Raw genomic sequence first — 20,286 nt, 5'->3', positions numbered from 1 at the left:
AATGCTTCCAATGCTTCAATTTTTCTAAGACACAGAGATGATGAAATGGAAGAAGCCTGCCAAATATTTCAGTTGATACGTGCCAGCGAGGAACAGGCATGCAAGAGGAATTTACCCCCTCTGCCTGGCTAGGGCCAATATAGCCTGTGATGTGGATGAGATTTTCTGGCCTGTCCCAGACCAAAGATGGGATGCTGGGATTGTTTTTTAATTTTTTTTTAATTATTATAATGTACAGTACATTAAGGAATTACAGTTTTTCTCAATTGTTTACACACATTTTCTGAAAGCATGCCTCATATTCTCAGAACTCTACACACAAATAAAAAAACACACACACAATGGGCAAAACCCCTCAATTCTCCTGCAAAATGAAACTTTACATTCAAAACAATGTTATTTCTTCTCAAAATGGTATTTTGTTTTCAAATGACACACACAAACCATCATATGAATAGACATTTATAAGAACCAGTTGAACACTGATGTGCTCAATGTAAAACACTATGATGAATGGAAAACACTTCTTCTCCATTCATCATAATCACTAAGGCCTTTTTTTGTTCAGTGTTAAACTTACTACAGACAGTACATACATAAGTGTGTTGTAAAATATTTGAGGATATTTTTTTATACTCAGAACACACAAATACACGGTAACAAATATATTTTATTTTTCCCACAAAAACATTGTACACAGTGTCCATCCCAACCAACACAAAGTAGGACATACAGTGGTCTACATACAAAACAACAGAAGAATTTACTGTATACAGTTACAGTAAAAAAAAAAAAATCCAATGTTGGCATCCATTGAAGAGCTCACCTGTTGCCCTTTTATGCTAAAGCTCTGATTGCTAATTGTAAAACTGTGTGACGGGTGTTTGCCCATGTGATGAGTCAGTGTGCATATTTGAATGGCAGTGTGTCCCTTGTGAAAACAAGAGATTTTCTGCATGAAAATTGTGCCAAAAGCAGAGAATTGTGTGTAGTGTTTTGAAAAAGGTGTGTTTTAGAACTGCAATTTGAGTGTAAAGCAGGAATTGTGCTTGTAGTTTAGCAGAATTGGTTCAGGGGGTTGGTGAATGAGTTACATGTTGTGGTCATTGTGTCTCAAGTACCAGTATTTGTGTGGAAACAATTGAGAAAAACTGTAAAAAAAAAAAATGTGCCAATGTATCCATTGGTTGTGTCTTTTGTGTTTATCATGTGAAAAGGTTTGTGAGGGGGGGGAACCACACGCCACATAACTTACCAGTTTTGGAAATGTTGTTTTGAATTTATTGCACCAGTGTGTAAGACTATGTTGTAGTGTGTGTGTTTGTGAGGGCTTGTGTGTGAAGTCTGAGGGCAAAGTTTGGTTTTTCAGCAAGAGTGAATGGCTTTGAGTGTAGAGCTTCATTTTGACCTGAAAATGGGATGATTGGGGAATTGGGTGAGACGTTATGGATTTGTGTTTACAGTTTTAAGAATACAAGGCATAGTTTCAAGAAATGTTGTTTAAGCATTAGAGAAAAACTGTAATAGTACATAACAATATGTAAAATGCACCAGATTTAGCCAACACTGGCTAATTTTCATCCGTTGTCCCTTTTGCAGGTTGATGTTAAGGACATACACAACACAATACAAGAATAATAATAATAATAAAAAACTACCATACCAGAATATCTATAAATGTTCACAATTTTGATTCAACATTAAGCCCACCGGCAACTATAGTTGCCGCAGTACATGGTAGTCATTTTCCTTTTGTAAATATTTTTCTAGATGTTGTCCATGTTTTATTTCTCAATGAAATGCAAGCAAACAACCAAATAAAGGATTTCAAGAAAAAAAAAAAGGTATTCACTTCCTCCCTGTCACATGAGGCTGTCAACTTCCTACCCCTATATCCAGGAAGCAGGGCGAAGGCAAACCCTCCCAAAGAAAGGTCATTTTCATGTTACTAATAAGTATTTTTTGTTGACATATATATATCTACATAATCATGAAGGTCTCTAGAATCAGCCAAACAAAACAAATCTTACAAGAGATCTATAGTTTTTTGTATACTTAGTCAAAAGTCCAAGCGGCAACTATAGTTGCCGGTGGGCAAATGCCTTGTAAGTACATATATCATGGGAAAATGGGGTATACTGTGTTAATAGGTTAATAAATCAAGTTTATTGGTCTTGTTTAGTGCATAAACATAACTTAACCCTTTAAATGACATCTCTATATAGATATATATTTTTCTTCATTCTATTTATTTGTATTTATTTATTTTCATTTAACTTTTTGATACACAATGCCCTGTTATGGCTGCACTTTGTTCTGCACTATGTTCCACAACTTTAACCCTTGTGCGCTGTTCGTTTGCGGTTTACAGTCAGGCTGTTTGGGGTCTGAGAGACCCCAGGCAACAAAATGTTATTTTGTAACAATATATATATTTTAAACAAATGTAATTTTACTCAGTTTATTAATGTTTTTACTCTACATTTGGACATTTTTACTCCACAAAATGTTCAAAAAAAGAAAAGAAAAATTCTCCAAAAATAAAAAAAATAAAAAATAAAAAATGTGCCTTATAAAATACCCACATTTCTAACTTTCATTCATGGGGATAACATGGATAATTTGACATGGTTTAGTGTAAGATTTTTGGCCAAATCTTGGAAAATGCAGTTTTAAAAGTAAAAAAAAAAAAAATCACTTTAACCAGTAGATGGCTGCAGAGCTCTAAAAGTACTAAAAGTTTCAAACTAAAAGACATCTTTTCACAAGTTTTTCCAGTTAGATTCATATCTACATATAATGAAATCACAATTATAACAATAAAAGTTACTTTCTGTCAAAGTTTAGCAGTTTTTGTACTGAAAAAAAAATATTTTTCAATGTTTTTCAATAATGTTCCATTATGATTAGAATCAAACCTGATCAGGATGTTACAAAGAGAAAAGTTGGAGATTTTAGAGTTTATCATTTATTTCAAACATCTGTTTTTCATATAATTCTACAAATTTAAAGTGTGCCACTTCATTTCTGTCTGTGTGTTCTGTGTTGTTTCTGATTTTGAGGATGAATTTTGTCCATTGATCAAATTCATTTGATTCTAATCATAATATAACATTACTGAAAAACAGATTTTTTTTCAGAACAAAGAGTGCCTAAACTTTGACAAAAAGTTACTTTTATTATTATAATTGTGATTTCATTATATGTAGATATGAGTACAACTGGAAAAACTTGTGAAAAGATGTCTTTCAGTTAGTCAAAAAGCAAATAGCAAATAGTGGTGCTCTGCAGCCATCTACTGGTTAAAGTGATAAATTGTTACTTTTAGAACAGCATTTTCCAAAAGATTGGCAAAAATCTTTTAAAAACACTTAACCATGTCAAATGATCCATGTTATCCCCATGAATGAAAGTCAGAAATGTGGGTCAAAAAGACCCTGAACAGCGCACAATGGTTAAGGCAAATGGATTTGTTGTTTGTTGTGTTTTCATATTCAAGAGATTATAAGCTAGATGCAGTTTTTTTTTTGGGTCTGCATCAAATGTTCTTCGACTTTTATACATAATAAATTTGTTTATGAATAAAGATTGATCTGTTGAAAGCAGTAATTTTGAGATAAATGCCAAATGTTCTCCTCCTATTCATATTTTACATTGAAGGGGTGCATACAACATATTTGCCCACCGGCAACTATAGTTGCCGCACATTCAAATATGATTTTCAAGAAAGAAAAAAAAAAACCTGGGGAAAATAAATGCAGAACATGTTCACATAGGACACTATTAACAGGATTATATGCATGAAACCATTCGGAAAAATTTGGGCACAAATGGGTTAACAAACTGCCGTTGAAAGTCTATTCCACTCATGTGTTCCTCTAAAAGACAAAGATAGCTGACCAAATGTTCTTTTTAGTGGTACCTTAATCACCCCTAATACCAGCTTGTGTTTACTGTCATTTTATCTGATCAATATAATCCTTAAAAACAGGGGGAACAATCTTTGGAATCTTCCATTTCCATCTTCCATTCTAAATCAGGCCATTTAGAATCTTAAAAACAAGTACCAAATCAGAATATTGAATCAAATGTTCCCAACTTAAAAGGGAATACTTGGCTAAAATACTACAATGATGAAAACTATTTGGCTTTTTATCTAGGACCTTGAAAGTTTGTTTATATATAATTTCAACAGGTTTAAGAAATTACTTACATGTTTTTGTCCAGGTAGTCATACAGTATGTAATATGTGGAACAATCATCAAGTTCATAAATAAGACTGCTGCTTTTGTAGTCAAGCAATTTCTAATAAAATTCGCTAATTAAATTTCACTGTTTATCACTTTCTTCACATGTTTTTTTTTTAAAAGAAAGCTGAGCATCTTTTATTATTCCTAAATATTTAAATTAATGTACTACCTCAAGTTTCTGTCCCTGGATGAATACTTATGCTTTTGCGTTGTAAGAATTGAGAAATTAGGAAATGCCGGACAGTCTGGTTGAAGAGCGACCAGACCCTGAGAGAGGACAGAGGACCTCTCTGGAAATTAGCATTTAAACTCACCATTTGTGAGGCAAAGTCTCACCTCCGAAACATCCTAATCTACATCTCTCCCCCTCTTCCCCACTCCCCCTCTCTCATGCTGAGACCACATGTAAAACACCCAAGAAAATGTATAGTTTAATGTGAATGATTATCACAGAGTTTTTTTCATGTTTGGTATAATTTAAAATGTCACAGTGCGACTGGTACAAATGTCTCATTTCCAAATAAGTAAAATAAAAGGTAATAAGGTTTTTATGAGTTTAGGGATAACTGACACACAAAAGAAGGTGGTCTCCTGGCAAATGGTCTCACACCCACAAACGGTGTAACCTCTGAATACAAATTTCCATTGTTAAAAGATCTTTCCAAGTGAAAGAGGTCCTGACTATATAATGAAATGCAGCAGGGGATTCGGGGGCTTTCTGTACTTCAGATTAGCCTCTGAGACTGAGAGCGGCCAAAACTCTCAGCCTCATGTATTTCTTATTGTTGGGTTTGCATCTCTTCTCATTTTCCAGAGTATTTGATGTTTTGTATCGATTATCCTTGAATCGATTATGAAATTGGCATGATACATTTACCTGACATAATAAATTGTTACATTTGATTATTCTAACTGACTTTGGCATTATTTGCATTAAAGAGTTAAAAAGAATAGTCAAACATTCGCTCACATTTAATGATGCACAGATATCATTAAAACCTTTTAATTTATGGCGTCAGATGAAATAACGAGAGAATACATATTCAAATGTATTGCATTTAATCAAAAAATACTTTGCCTCGAGAAAAGGACAGTAACACTTAAAGACCTTCCGCGCTGGTCGGATGCCGGTTTTGGGCCGATCGAGCGCGAGCTTACAAGCGTCATAATCTGGCCTTTTAGTAAAAAACATACAAACAGGTTCCTTTTTTTTTATTGCCATTGTGAAACCCAGATCCATGGTATCAGTCAATTTCTGTGCTGCCTGTTTTTGAATTTTTGCATGTACATACAGGACAACATCATCAGCATACATTTCACAAATAACATCTGGAGGACTGACATTTGGTAAATCATTTACATACAACAACAATGGACCCAAAATAGAATCTTGTGGAACTCCAGTATTATAATCTTGATATTCTGATGTTGCATTTATAACTCTTACACACTGTTTTAATTTTATTAGATAGGATTTGAACCACATAATGTGTCACAAACACAGACTCCGTAACCTCCCTCTCCAGCCATCAGAGAGCACCTTCGCCTGAATATTGACTTTTCACTACATTTCCCATCATGCATCTCCCTGGACTGATTACACCATACAACTGCACTGCACTGATTACACACACCTGCCTCATGTTCAGACACTCATTTAAGCCACACTCACACAATGCTCTGAGCGAAGTCTTGTTTTGCTTTTGTGAACATTTCTGAGCGTTTATTCCTGTGACTGCCTGTTTGTATTTTTGACCTTGCCCATTTCTGGATTTCTCCCTGTCTGCTGAGCGAGACATCTCTCTGTTCCTGCTCACTGCTCCATACACACCTGTGATCCTAGGTCTGCCTTGGCTTCGCAAACATGATCCACAAATCTTCTGGAGATTTCGCTCGTTGGAGCGATACCTGCCACTCCAAATGCCTGTCGAGGTCGCTCCATCACCCGTCCGAGTGATACCCTTACCTGTGGGGAGAACCAGGCTGAACAACCTCCCTTCCGAATATCACAATCTATCAGAAGCCTTCAGCAAAATCAATGCCTCAAAACTCCCACCTCATCGCGCCAGTGACTGCGCCATTGACTTACTACCAGGGTCCACACCTCCCAAGGGTCGTATATTTCCTCTCTCTCAACCTGAATCCGAGTTCATGAAGAAATATATTGAGGAGGAACTTGCAAAGGGCTTCATTCGACCTTCCACGTCTCCGGTGTCTGCTGGCTTCTTCTTTGTCCAGAAGAAGGACGGAGGACTCCGACCCTGCATTGACTATCGTGCCTTGAATAACATTACTGTCAAGTTTCGCTACCCACTCCCTTTGTTACCAGCCGCCCTGGAATTGCTCCACACCGCAAGGTACTACACCAAGCTTGATTTACGCTGTGCGTACAACCTCATCCGCATCAGAGAGGGGGACGAGTGGAAGACGGCCTTCTCCACCAGCACAGGGCACTACGAATATTTGGTTATGCCTTTCGGCCTGGTGAACAGTCCTTCCATTTTCCAGTCATTCATAAACGATGTATTCAGAGACATGCTCCAAAGAACAGTTATAGTATACATCGGCGACATCTTGATTTACTCTGACACCCTGGCTGACCATGTACAGCACGTTCGAGCTGTCCTCCAGAGACTCATCCAGCACCAATTATACACGAAACTGGAGAAATGCGAATTTCATCAGACTTCCACTACATTCTTGGGGTATGTCATCAGCCCAGAAGGAGTCGCCATGGACGAGGGCAAGGTCAAAGCAGTCCTAGAATGGCCACAACCTACCACCCTGAAGGAACTGCAACGCTTCCTCGGATTTGCCAACTTCTATCGCTGCTTCATAAGAAACTTTAGTGGCAAGCCCACTCACATCCCTGGTGAAGAAGGGTACACCTCGTCTTCCATGGAATGAATCGGCCACCCAAGCCTTCAATCAGCTCCGACAATGTTTCACCACAGCACCCATCCTGCACCATCCTGACCCTGAATTACCATTCGTGGTCGAAGTGGACGCTTCCAACACGGGTTTAGGAGCCGCCCTCTCTCAACGTCAAGGATCACCGCCCAAACTGCATCCCTGTGCGTTTTATTCCCGCAAACTCAATGCTGCCGAAAGGAATTACGACGTGGGAGATCGAGAACTTCTAGCCATGAAGGCCGCCTTCGAGGAGTGGCGACATTGGTTAGAGGGTGCTAATCACTCCTTTACCGTTTTCACCAACCACAAGAACCTAGAGTACCTACGCACCGCCAAGAGACTGAACCCCAGACAAGCTCGCTGGTCACTGTTCTTTACCCCATTCCATTTCACAGTCACCTATAGGCCAGGTTCCAAGAACACCAAGGCAGATGCGCTATCACGTCAATATGATCACGAGCTCACATTACAAGATCCCAAGACAATCCTGGCTCCAGACCTCATTGTCGCTCCCATTCAGTGGGACATTGAGACCGAGATCGAGCAGATTAACTCCCGGTCAGAGATTCCGACAGCCTGTCCACCTAACCGGATTTATGTCCCCAACACGCTCTGGAACCAGGTCCTGGAGCACGTTCATGCCCTTCCTAGCTCTGGAAATCCGGGAATTGCCGCCACCATCCAACTGCTACAAAATCGCTATTGGTGGCCCTCTTTATCTCAAGACACCACTACTTTCGTTAGACACTGTCAAATATGCAATACCCAGAAATCATCACACCAACTACCTGCCGGACTGTTACATCCTCTTCCCACTCCACAGCGCCCTTGGTCACATATAGCCATCGATTTTTATCACCGATCTACCTGTCTCCGAGGGAAACACCACCATCCTTACAGTGGTGGACAGGTTCTCCAAGGCCTGCCATCTAATACCCCGGGCTAAGCTTCCTACTGCCTTACAAACCGCAGAGGACCTCTGCAATCTGGTATTTTGATTTTACGGTTTGCCCGAGGACATAGTCTCCGATAGAGGACCTCAATTCACATCTCAAGTCTGGTCAGCCTTCTTCAAGACCCTCCAGATCAACGTCAGTCTCACATCAGGGTATCATCCTCAATCAAACGGGCAGGCCGAACGCATGAATCAAGAGGTAATACGATTCTTACGCTCCTACTGTCATCAGCATCAGGAGGATTGGAGTCGCTATTTGACATGGGCCGAGTATGCCCAGAACTCCATCCAGAAACATTCCACCGGCATGACCCCTTTTCAGTGTATTCTGGGGTTTCAACTGCCCCTCTTTCCATGGTCAGGAGAACCCACGAACGTTCTAGCCGTGAATGACTGGCTACAACGTACTGAAGAAACATGGAATCAGGCCCACACTCACCTTCAACGTGCCATTCGTCGCCAGAGAGAACAAGCCGATCGACGACGTCGTCCAGGCCCGGTGTACCACCCAGGCCAATGGGTCTGGTTATCCACCCGAGATCTACGCCTGCGGCTTCCCTGTCTCAAACACAGACTCCGTAACCTCCCTCTCCAGCCATCAGAGAGCACCTTCGCCTGAATATCGACAATTTCACTACTTTTCACTACATTTCCCATCATGCAGCTCCCTGGACTGATTACACCATACACCTGCACTGTACTGATTACACACACCTGCACCTCATGTTCAGACACTCATTTAAGCCACACTCACACAACGCTCTGAGCGAAGTCTTGTTTTGCTTTTGTGAACATTTCTGAGCGTTTATTCCTGTGACTGCCTGTTTGTATTTTTGACCTTGCCCGTTTCTGGATTTCTCCCTGTCTGCTGCCTGCCTACGTTACCTCTGCTTTGATCTCTGACTCTGATTGTTTGTTGCCTGCTCTGATCTTCTGCCTGGTATTGTACTATGATTTAGCCCTGTCTTCTCTGCTGTATCTGCTGGTTCTGACCATTGCCTGTTTGACTACTCTTATCAATAAATCACGCTGCAAATGGATCCCTCTGACTCTGATGCTTCACAACATAATGCCTCCGTCGAAATTTTTTAATTAAGTAACCTAGAGAGTAGAATGTCATGATTTACAGTTTCAAAAGCTTTCTTCAAATCCAAGAACACAACACCAACTACACCTCCTTTGTCCATCTTAGATTTGATATTTTCCAGCCTAAAACAGTTTGCAGTTTCTGTAGAGTATCTTTTTCTAAAACCAAATTGCATAGGGTGAAGAGAAAATGCACTATTGAGATATGTAATAACTTTCTCTGCTACTCATTTTTCAGCAACTTTAGACATTACAGTTATTGGTCTATAATTACTAATTTCTACACATTTTCCAGATTTATAAATTGGTGTAATTACTCCATATTTCCATGCAGAGGGAAAAATTCCTTGTGTTACTGATAAATTAATAACCTGAGTTAGTGGTCCTATAAGTAATTCTTTATGAGTTAAAAAAAAAAAAGGAATCTAATCCATAATTATCTCTAGCTCTGGAATTTTTAAGATAACTTATTATCCTGTCAACTTTTGCGTTAGACCCCTGCTTAAGAGTAAATGTGGGTAGAGCGGTATCCGCCACTGTAAAATTATTATTATTATTATTTTTTATTTTTTTTATACTGTGCATAAAGGACACAATGCACTTCTTTCTGAATTCCACCTTTTAAGTTTCATAATCATGTCGTCGCTTATAAACAGTAAATTATTGTTAATTGTTTAGGGGTGGAATTGCATCTGTGATCGTTGTGAAGAATTCTCCGGTTGCTCTTCTCGTCGACGATTGATGGGTGGGAATCTCTAGTCTAGGCACCTCACGATTCGATTCAATTACGATTCAGAGGGTAACGATTATCGATTATTAACGATTTATTTTCTTTTTTTTTACTACTTGGTACTTTTAAAGCAAAGTATTTATGATGACCCATAACGAACTTACTTCCAATACTTCCTATATTCATTTTATTAAAAAAACAAATGGAAGTGATTTGGCAAGTCAACTGTAAGGATACATTACAGAACCAACAGGAAAATAAATGTGTGCCTGTACTAGCAGCATACTTGCAATAAATGAATACAAACTTCAGCATATTCTGAATCTCTAGCATTTAATAATAGACTTCTAACCAACATTCTCTTGTTATTTCCAATGAGTAATATAATCCTTCAGAGAAAAAAAAACATTTTGCTGTAGCAAATTCACAAACAGTTTTCGTTCAAAAATATAGAATGATGTACCAGCAGCTCTCATACAAACATAATGCTTGTGGACTTACGCATATTCTGAATAATTAGTAACATACAAAGCCGCTCTTATACACAACTAAATAATAAAGAGTTATGACTTGAAATGTTTGGTGTATACCACAATCAAAAACAGCTTATACAAAAAAAGTGAATGAACATCTGCAGAGAGCACAGTCAAAATGTAACTTTTTGTGACTGGCATTGCACATATTGCAGGGCAGTATTTAACGTACGTATAACAGATCGGTTTACAGCATATTGATGTGAAAACTAAACAATACAGAAAGCAGATCTCATACAAAAAATACTAAATAGGTAACAATGAAATTGCCAATTTTCCATACGTTAGCTTTTAACGAAGAGGGTGCCGTTCGAATTTGGCGCTCAGCCATCATGCGTCTGTTATGTGCGCGACTCTGTTATGTGCACGCCTTTTGCGTTCCGTCAATATTACGTTATTAGGAAAAAAATGTATATATTTTTATAGAAAATCGATTTTTGACATTTGTGAATCGATTCAGAATCGTCCACGTCCGCATAGCGATGCATCTAAGAATCGATTTTTTCCCCCACCGCTACGAACGGGGGCCAATCAGGGGCCAATCAGATTTCAGCAGGGGCCCCTGTGGCCCCGCCTCTAGAACCGCCCCTGTATAAGTGTTAAAATATGGTCAGACAATCCTGTAATCATATTAAAAGACTTAACTATATGATCAGATTTATTGGTAAAGATTAAGTCAATTTGTGTTTCAGGGGCCGTATTCACAAAGCATTTTATCTTACCACTAGGAGTACTCCTAAATCGCACTGAAAGATTTTAGCTAGGAGTTTTCTCTTAAAAGTTATTCACAACGCCTTTCAGACCTACTCTTAGTAAAGAAAAATGACAACTCCTAAACTAAGAGTGAGTCTTCGTTGCTATGGATGACGTCATTACTCATGCACGAGCTTGACTGAAGTGACCACCTTGATTGGCTGATGATTGTAACGCGGGAATGATTCCAAACACCTCCCGTACGATGATGAGTGACAGGTGACAGGTCTGAGAATGCGTGCGCTGCACAAGTAGTGCGAAGGACGGAAGATGATGAATAACTGAATAAATAGCCTAAATGAATAAAGAGTAAGGCAAAACAAATAGCCTAGTAGCCTATTGAAACATATTGATGCAATATCTTTGCAACATTATTGAATTAATCTGTCACTATATGCCTCTGCCTACGTTTGCAAAGAGAAGAACATTTTAATTTGATTCACAATGAAACGTTACAATTAGTTTACATGCAATGAGTAGCCTAGTTTTGGTTGTTGTTGGTGGCGTTACTGCATCCCTAGTTATGCCTACAATGCTAAATTGTTCCCTCGCGATTGGAAGCTCCTGTAGCCGCCGCGTACGCATTTCAAAACATCGCAACGTGAAATGCCACAAAAAGCGGTTTGTGAATAGGTCTTAGTGAGTTAGGAGTCCTCTCGACTTCTTTTAAGCTGTCCCAGGCTTAGGTGCTACTTTTAGGGCTAAAATGCTTCGTGAATTACTCTTAGTCAAAAAAATTAGGAGTCCTAAAGTTACGAGTGACACGCCCATTATTTTTAGGAGTTGCTCCTAAATTCGCCAGTTAGGAGCTACTTTTAGCCTTAAAATTCTTTGTGAATACGGCCCCTGAAGATCTAGTTATTCTTGTAGGTCCATTAACAAGTTGTTTCAAATTTATGTTTTTCAGTTTTTTTCTATACCAATTTTATCTAGCCAGTTTACATTTAAGTCACCAAGTAGAATAACTTATTTAGTAAAATTGCATATTTTAAGAAGCCTATTTATCATATAATTCATTATTTGTCGATGGTTGTCGATAAACAGCTATAATTATGAAAGACATGGTGAGAGGGAAACATCTAAAACTATACATTCAATATCAAAATTATAAGCTAATTGTAACTCTGTACACCTAATACTATCCTTGACATAAAACATAATACCCCCACCCCTAGCCACCAAATATCTCTTCGAAATATATTATAAACAGGGACATAACATTGCTGATGGTGAAGTACTTAGCCATGTTTCAGTCAAACATAAAAATTCTACATTTGAATTTCTGACAAGATGTTTCATTTCATCACACTTTGCCATAACACTACGAATATTTAAATGACTGCCCAACAGTCCTTTTGGTTTGGCATCAGTGTCCCATAAGATCCTTGCATGATTTACACAGTTTTAAAACAAGTTTCATTTGTTGCAGTTTGACAATTGCCGGGTTTACTCAATACTTAAATCTAACCTCTGAGCTAATTTGATTCAAAAATTGCAAAGATGACACAGCCAACACATTTTCAGATGGTAAACTGTGACACCATATCGAAGCACTCACCCTTTGCTTGATGAGATATACTCAAACTAGCTTTCACCAATCTGGGTTATATATATATATATTCAAGTTTCATTCCATAAATTCAGAGTTTCATTCCATAAATTCAGAGTTTCTCTCATTCCATATATTCAGAGTTTCATTCCATATATTCAGAGTCCCATTCCATATACTCAAACTCCATATAACTAGATGTACCGCATGGCGGTACAAAATATGACCGCCGCTCAGGCCTGCACTGGCTTTCCACAAAAATAAATGACGTGGAGCAATTTGGCTGTATTGCGTGTTTATGTATATAAGTTGTATATTTTAAAAGACTGTCTGGAGTATTCCTGTGGATCATGGATAATTTAGAGTTTTGTAATTATTTGCTATTACTATTTAAGTTTTATATCAAAAGTCATTAGTTTAGACACTTAACATCCGTAATGTGAAAATGTCACATTCATAACAGTGGTTTTCCCTACATAATGTATTATAAAAATGAGTTTCAAAAACACACTTATTGTGTTCAAGCAAGTCTTTTTCATGCTACATTGGTAACAACAAACAGCTTTTTAAACAAAAAACAAACAAAATTAAACTCATTCCCAGTGTACCTAGTAGAACACTTAAGTAAATGTCCCATTGAAATTAATGGGATTTTATGGATTTAGGTGAAGAAAGTGAAAGAAACCATAATACATTTTGGTCTGTACCATGAAGAGAAAACTGATTCAACTATATAAACGATATATTTTCTGAAAGCGTAGACTCTCAGGATGTGATCTAACATGGCATGAAACATGTCCCACCCACCTCATTAGTATACTGCCCAAGCATAACACATTGGGTATTGGTAAATCGGGTATATGGCTGATACCTAAAAAAAGTAGTAGTATGTGCATGTCTGTCTGTGTGTGTGTGTATGTGTGTGTGTTTGTGTATGTGTGTGTCTGTGTGTGTGTGTGTCTGTGCGTCTATGTATGCGTGCGTACATGTGTGTGCGCGTGTGTGTTTGTGTGTGTGTGTCTGTGCGTGTGGATGTCAGTGTGTGTGCATGCTTGCGTTTGTTTGTATTCCTGCATGTGTGTGTGTGACCATAGATATATATATAAACACTAGATGTGTTATGGCGCAGTCACTTCCGGCATCATCGTTCGGCCATCTTGTGACAGTGCTCTGTGCATTAAGGTGAATGATCAGCACGCACACAAATCCTCTTATCTCGCTGAAATCTTGACGGATTTACAAACGGTTTGGTTTCTTACAAACGTTATTAACGTGGCTATAATTCCGAATGCTTGAACATGTATGTTATAATTTTTCATATGTATGCAGTGTATGTATGCAGTGTCATAACTACATCTCTGACGTTTATAACAAACCAAACCGTTTGAAAATCGGTAGAAAAATGAGCAAGTTATGGTTATTTAAAAGTACATGCACCATTGAAGTAGTGAGCGAGTACACTGTAGCAAGATGGCCGCCACGTGCGGACGTCGACCTCCATTGGCCAACAGCGCGTACGAGGTATCTAGTGTTTATATATATATCTATGTGTGTGACAGTATCATCCTAAACCAGCAACCCTTCGCTCAACAGCACCATCTACAGGCCGATGAGTGTACAGTCACTAAATGTGCACATAAATGAATTTATTTTATACCCCCCCCCCCCATGGATGAAATTCTACGAAACTTAGCATACCCCCAGAGGATGTCAAGTTAATCATACACATGAAATATGGTGCAGTTCTGAACATCTCAACTGAAGATAGGGGCGATTAAAGGAGAATAATATTGCATTTTCATTTTTTATGGGAAGGGGCGCAAATCACTAATGAGTGATTATGGGCTAAGTTGATGTGGGCCCTTAAGACCAACATACCATAAAAATGTCTTCATCCTCTGTGACACGGTTCAGGTAGTTATTTAGGAAAAACTGCATTTTTTGGGTTTGGGGGGGCCCAGCGCGGGGGGGGGGAGTGGCCCCCGGGGACCAAACGAAATTTTTCCGTAAAAGTCTAGTGGGGCTACATGCCCACCAAATTTCATGTTCCCCGGTGTTTCGGTGTCCCTGGTATCGTTGACGAAAAATTCAGTAGATGACAAAAAAAAAAAAAAAAAAACGTTGACAATCCCTATATGACCGCTTTCATATAGCGGCAGTCATAATAAATACAATAATTTCCTGAACGGCATGCCATAACATACATATATGTAAATACACACACACATATATATATATATACATACATATAGCCTATGTAAATATATAGCTAGATAAATATGTTAATTAGTCATATAGGGATTGTCAAAGTTTTTTTTTTTTTTTTTTTTTGTCAACGATACCAGGGACACCGAAACACCGGGGAACATGAAATTTGGTGGGCATGTAGCCCCACTAGACTTTTACGGACCAAGAATACAAACAAACGCAAGCATGCACACACACTGACATCCACACGCACAGACACACACCCATACACACACATACAAATCCACATGCACAGACACACACACACAAACACACACGCGCACACACATGTACGCACGCATACATACACGCACAGACACACACACACACACAGACACACACATACACACGCCATGAATAAATGCAGTCGAATGATTGTTAGTTCTATGTAGTTGTATGTTAACTAATGCTAACAAATGAAAGCTTATTGCAAAACCTAAGCCATTTCAGTGTAGCAAGTTCAAGTTCCTGCATGAAATATACACGTTTTTAAAAAAACAGGGCACAGATACAGCAGATGATTCTTACAGTATAGCTATAATTATTTAACTTTTAAAATGTCAAATTATGTAGGCCTACTAAACATTTAGTTTAGCCTATTTCTTTTACTATCAGACATTTACATTTAATACCATTGCACTACAAGAAAATGGCAATGAAAAAGGGAAAATGCCAGACAAAATATTAGCCTTCCTCATCAAAATATTGCGAAAGAAGTGATAAGCATTCTTCAAAATACACAGTTCATAATCCTTTTTGCTCTTCAGATATGACTTCCCTTACGAAAAATACGTTTATTCAAGTGTTCTACTAGTATACTTCTTTTAAACTAAAAATAAGAAAGTATATTTTCAGTCTACATTTTCTATACTTCTCAAAAATATACTTTATGTACTTCTCAGAAATATACTTAAAATTACACTTAAGTGTACTTGACTTACTGAGTGAAAAGTCCAAGTATATATAAGTTTCTTGAATAGGATAAACCCCTTGAGATGAACCATCTCGTTTTCGAGGGGGTCCTAATTTACAATACAATACAGAACAAGGGACAAATCAAACACATTACAATAGAATAATAAGACATAAACAATACCACAATCAACACACTACGAAAAAACTAAAAAAAGTTGCAATTGCTTACTCAAATGTAAAATAACATGATAATCAAACATTAAACAGTGTGTCAATCAAAACTGCTTAATATTACCAAATAAAATGAAGCGTAACCCATGAAGAGAAAACAACTGTGAATCTTTGGGGGTGTTGGACTCGATCTACTCATCTGTGTTTTGATCATCGTGCTGAATCTGATCAAGGCATAGTCTTTGACAAAAATGTGATTTTCTCAACTTTTTTGTTTAAAATGTTGCCTTTCTTTATGAAACTTGTTGAAAAGTGTTGATAAAAAAGGATGCATGAAGCCAGTAAAATGTTTTTAAAATTAAAGTACAGTTAAAGGTATTTTTCAAGTATAAAAAAAATAATATCTACATTTGAACATAGTAGTATACTGCAAGTGCAAAAATAGTATATAAATAGTAAACTATAAGTATAATGTTATGTTCACTTAAAGAAAACGTACAAGTATAATTGTAGTATAAACTACTAAACTAGTAGTTTACTTGAGTACACTTCAGTGTCTACTTTCATAAACTAAAAAATGTACTACTTGTATTAAAATAGTAAACTACTAGTATACTTATAAGTTTACTTGTAGTACAGATGCATTACAAATGAGAAACCTAGTTGTGTACTTAAAGTTTACTACTTATAGTAGTACACCTATAGTAGCCTACACTTAACATATACTTTTATTACTAAAAGTGGGCCAATTTAGTCCCAAGCAGTACTGAAACAGTACACGTACAAGTTTGCTACAAGTACACATTGATATTAGTATACTTACTACATAAAGTATGCTTAAAAATATACTTGAACATTACTTAAGTATACTTCATAAAATTAACTTGAAGTAGCCTATACTTCTTTTTCGTAAGGGTTGCTGAAACAGGTTAATTTCACCACAAACACCTGGCACGAGTTTTCAGCGAACTGTCTTTGAATCTATGATCTGTTGTGCAACATAAGCAACGTCTCAACTAACAAACTTGTTGAATTGAGACAAGAAAAAAAAAAAGAAAAAATAGAATACTTTGTACACCAGTCAGAGAAAGTCATTGGATTTACATTGCTAGCATTTACTCAGGTTTTATGGTCTCTGACTCTGAGAAACATAATAAATATATAATGTTTATTTTTAAGAATGTTATGTAGCAATAAGGTACTCGAGGCAGTGCTGTAAGTCACGGACTCACGGCGGAAGGGCGTTACGCTAAGATAAACTTACTCCTCATTTCAAAAACAGCATGTTTAACACTAAATGCTTCTCTTCTCATTTTCACTACTTATGAGCCACAAGTGAAATATTAAGAAAAGAATTGCCTACCGTTATCAGCACGCTGAAGAAGATCCAGCTCTCATCGTCTCTGAAAGAATATACACACCGTTAGTTTAGCGTCAGATGTTTTTACTTTCACTTTCTGTAGTCAGGGATTAGCAGTAGGCTATTTATGATACATGGTTTCAAATACGTATTTCAAATATAAAATACGATTTTGTCATTTGTATTTGATAGGGTTGATGAAAATCGCTTAATATTTTGCATCAAAATACTATAGTATTTTGTATTTTTGTAGTTTTACAATACTGTAAAATACTTTGTAAGAAGTCTATGTGATGACATAATAAAAATGCGGCCTCTGATTGGTGCCTATAGTTTGCCCATTTAAGGGTCAAATTCTACATAGTGAAAAAGACGTTTCAGGAAGATTAATTATTTTAGTATGTGAATTGGAGCAGAAACAATTCATAATGGTTAATATTTATGCCACCAATGACAAAATTAGAAATCAGACTCTCTTTAAAAATGTGGAGGCATTAATTAGAAATTTTCAGAAGCTAAGGTTTTATGGGGAGGTGATTTTAATACAGTATTTGATGATAACTTGGATAGATGGCCTCCAAAACCTGCAAACATAAATTGTGAACTTAAAAATACATGTTTGCGTCAAGGACTTATGGATATTTGGCGTGAAAGGAACAAATCGCAGAGAATGTATACTTGGAGCAATAGAAGTCTGTCTTTGCAGTCACGCATAGATTTTTGGCTCATCTCCAATGACCTTGAAGATAAGATCAAAGATGTGATGATAGAACCAGCTGTATTAACTGACCATACACTTATACTTATTAAAATTTACTTGAGCAATTGTTTTTCTCAGAATAATACTTCCAGTTACTGGAAACTTAACAATTCATTACTTAACAACTTAGATTTTAAACTAGAAATTAGTAGGATCATTGAAATTTTTTGGAAACAAGCCTGTAATTCTGGTAACTATGGACAAAATTGGGAACTAACAAAATTAGAAATTCGCAAGATGGCTATTAAAAAAGGGAAGTATTTAGCAAAGCAAAAAAGAGAAAATGAATCACAAGTCATTAAAGCAATATTAAATTTACAAATAAAATCTAACGGTAATCTTAATGAACATGAGAAAGAAAATCTGATTTTATTACAAAGTAAACTAGACGACATATACATAGAAAAAAATTAAAGGCGTCTTTGTTAGATCCAGATGTAAATGGATTGAAAAAGGAGAGAAAAATACAAAGTACTTTTTTGGATTAGAAAGGAGAAATGCTGAATATAATACAATAAGTAATTTGTCAGTCAATGGAAGTATTACCAATAATCATAAGGTAATTTCAAAACATGTTGCTAGCTTTTATCAGGACTTATACTCATCCGCTTCCACAGGTTCTGGCATAGATTCTTTTTTAAATAACATCTCCACAAATGCTAAGAAAATAAATGAAGAATTTAGAGAGATTTGTGATGGAAGAATTCCCTTACCTGAACTGGTGGAATGTGTTAAACTTTTAAAAGACAATAAAACACCCGGGAATGATGGCTTAACAGGAGAATTTTATAAAGTATTTAATGACAAACTTTCTCCTTTCCTGCTATCTGTGTTTGAAGAAGCCATTGAAAAAGGTGAACTTCCTCCGACTATGAAACAGGGCGTGATTACTTTAATTCCCAAACCAAATAAGAATAAATTACACATTGAAAACTGGAGACCCATTAGTTTACTTAACAATGATGCAAAGTTATTTGCTTTAATTTTTGCCAAAAGACTTCAACATAGCCTGAACCAAATTATAGATGAAGAACAATCTGGCTTTATGCCCAAAAGACACATAAGCAATAACATACGTTTAATTTTAGACATGATAGATTACAGTGACCTCCTTCCGAATGATAGCTTCATACTATTCATTGACTTTTATAAAGCTTTTGACACCATCGAGCATAACTTTATATTAAAATCTATTTCCTTTTTTGGTTTTGGTAACTATTTTCATAAGGCAATTCAAACCTTATATAATGGATGTTCTAGTTCTGTTAAACTGAAAACAGGCACATCAGAAAGATTTAGTATATCACGTGGTATTAGACAAGGCTGCCCGGTGTCTCCATTTTTGTTTCTCTTAGTTGCTCAGACAATGGCTACACACATAAAAATGCCTCCCTTTTCAGGAATTAATGCTGTTGGTAAAAAGTTTAAAATTTGCCAACTTGCAGATGACACAGCCATCTTTTTAAGTGACCGAAACCAAATTGGGACTGCAGTAAATAGTATCAAAACATTTAGTGATGTATCAGGGTTGGTATAATGAACATTAATAAATCAGTTTTGTTCCCCCTGAAAAATTGCAATCTGGCCAGTTTTGATGGAATACCAATTATTGAAAAAGTGATTGTAATTTGTAAAAATAAAGAGGAACGTCATAAGTAAAATTTTGATCCAATTGTTAAAAAAATACAATCTAAACTAAATTCATGGTTAATGAGAGACTTGTCTCTATTTGGCAGGGTCTTAATATCAAAGGCAGAAGGTATATCACGCTCTGTATATGTTGCCTTATCGCTGGATATCCCAAAAAATACAATTAAAGAATTGGATAAAATACTGTATGATTATATCTGGAGGAAAAAAAACCATTTCAAAAAAGATGTTATCACAGCAGATGTAGAGACCAAGGTGGTCTGGAAGTGCTGGATTTTCATACTATAAATAATACTTTTAAAATTAAATGGATTATAGAATTCTTGAAAAGTCCTGACAGCATTTGGAACGCTTTTCCATCATATTTGTTCAATACTCTTGGTGGCATACATTTTCTACTGAAATGTAATTTTT

The 20,286-nt window shown here is 36.8% G+C and overlaps 1 protein-coding gene across 1 annotated transcript in view; it reads right to left on the bottom strand.

Moving 5' to 3' along the window:
* The window catches only part of LOC311291187 (uncharacterized protein), a 33,258-nt gene extending 15,688 nt beyond the window's left edge, over positions 1-17,570 (bottom strand). The window contains exon 1 of the mRNA XM_084410095.1: positions 17,466-17,570. The gene's annotated coding sequence lies outside the window, so the exon portion shown is untranslated. The remainder of the gene's footprint in view (positions 1-17,465) is intronic.
* Between the last annotated feature and the right edge of the window lie 2,716 nt (positions 17,571-20,286).

The sequence above is a fragment of the Rutilus rutilus genome (genome assembly GCF_951802725.1).
Source record: "Rutilus rutilus genome assembly, chromosome: 5".
Taxonomy (NCBI): domain Eukaryota; kingdom Metazoa; phylum Chordata; class Actinopteri; order Cypriniformes; family Leuciscidae; genus Rutilus; species Rutilus rutilus.
This window is presented reverse-complemented; position numbering and strand designations above follow the sequence as displayed.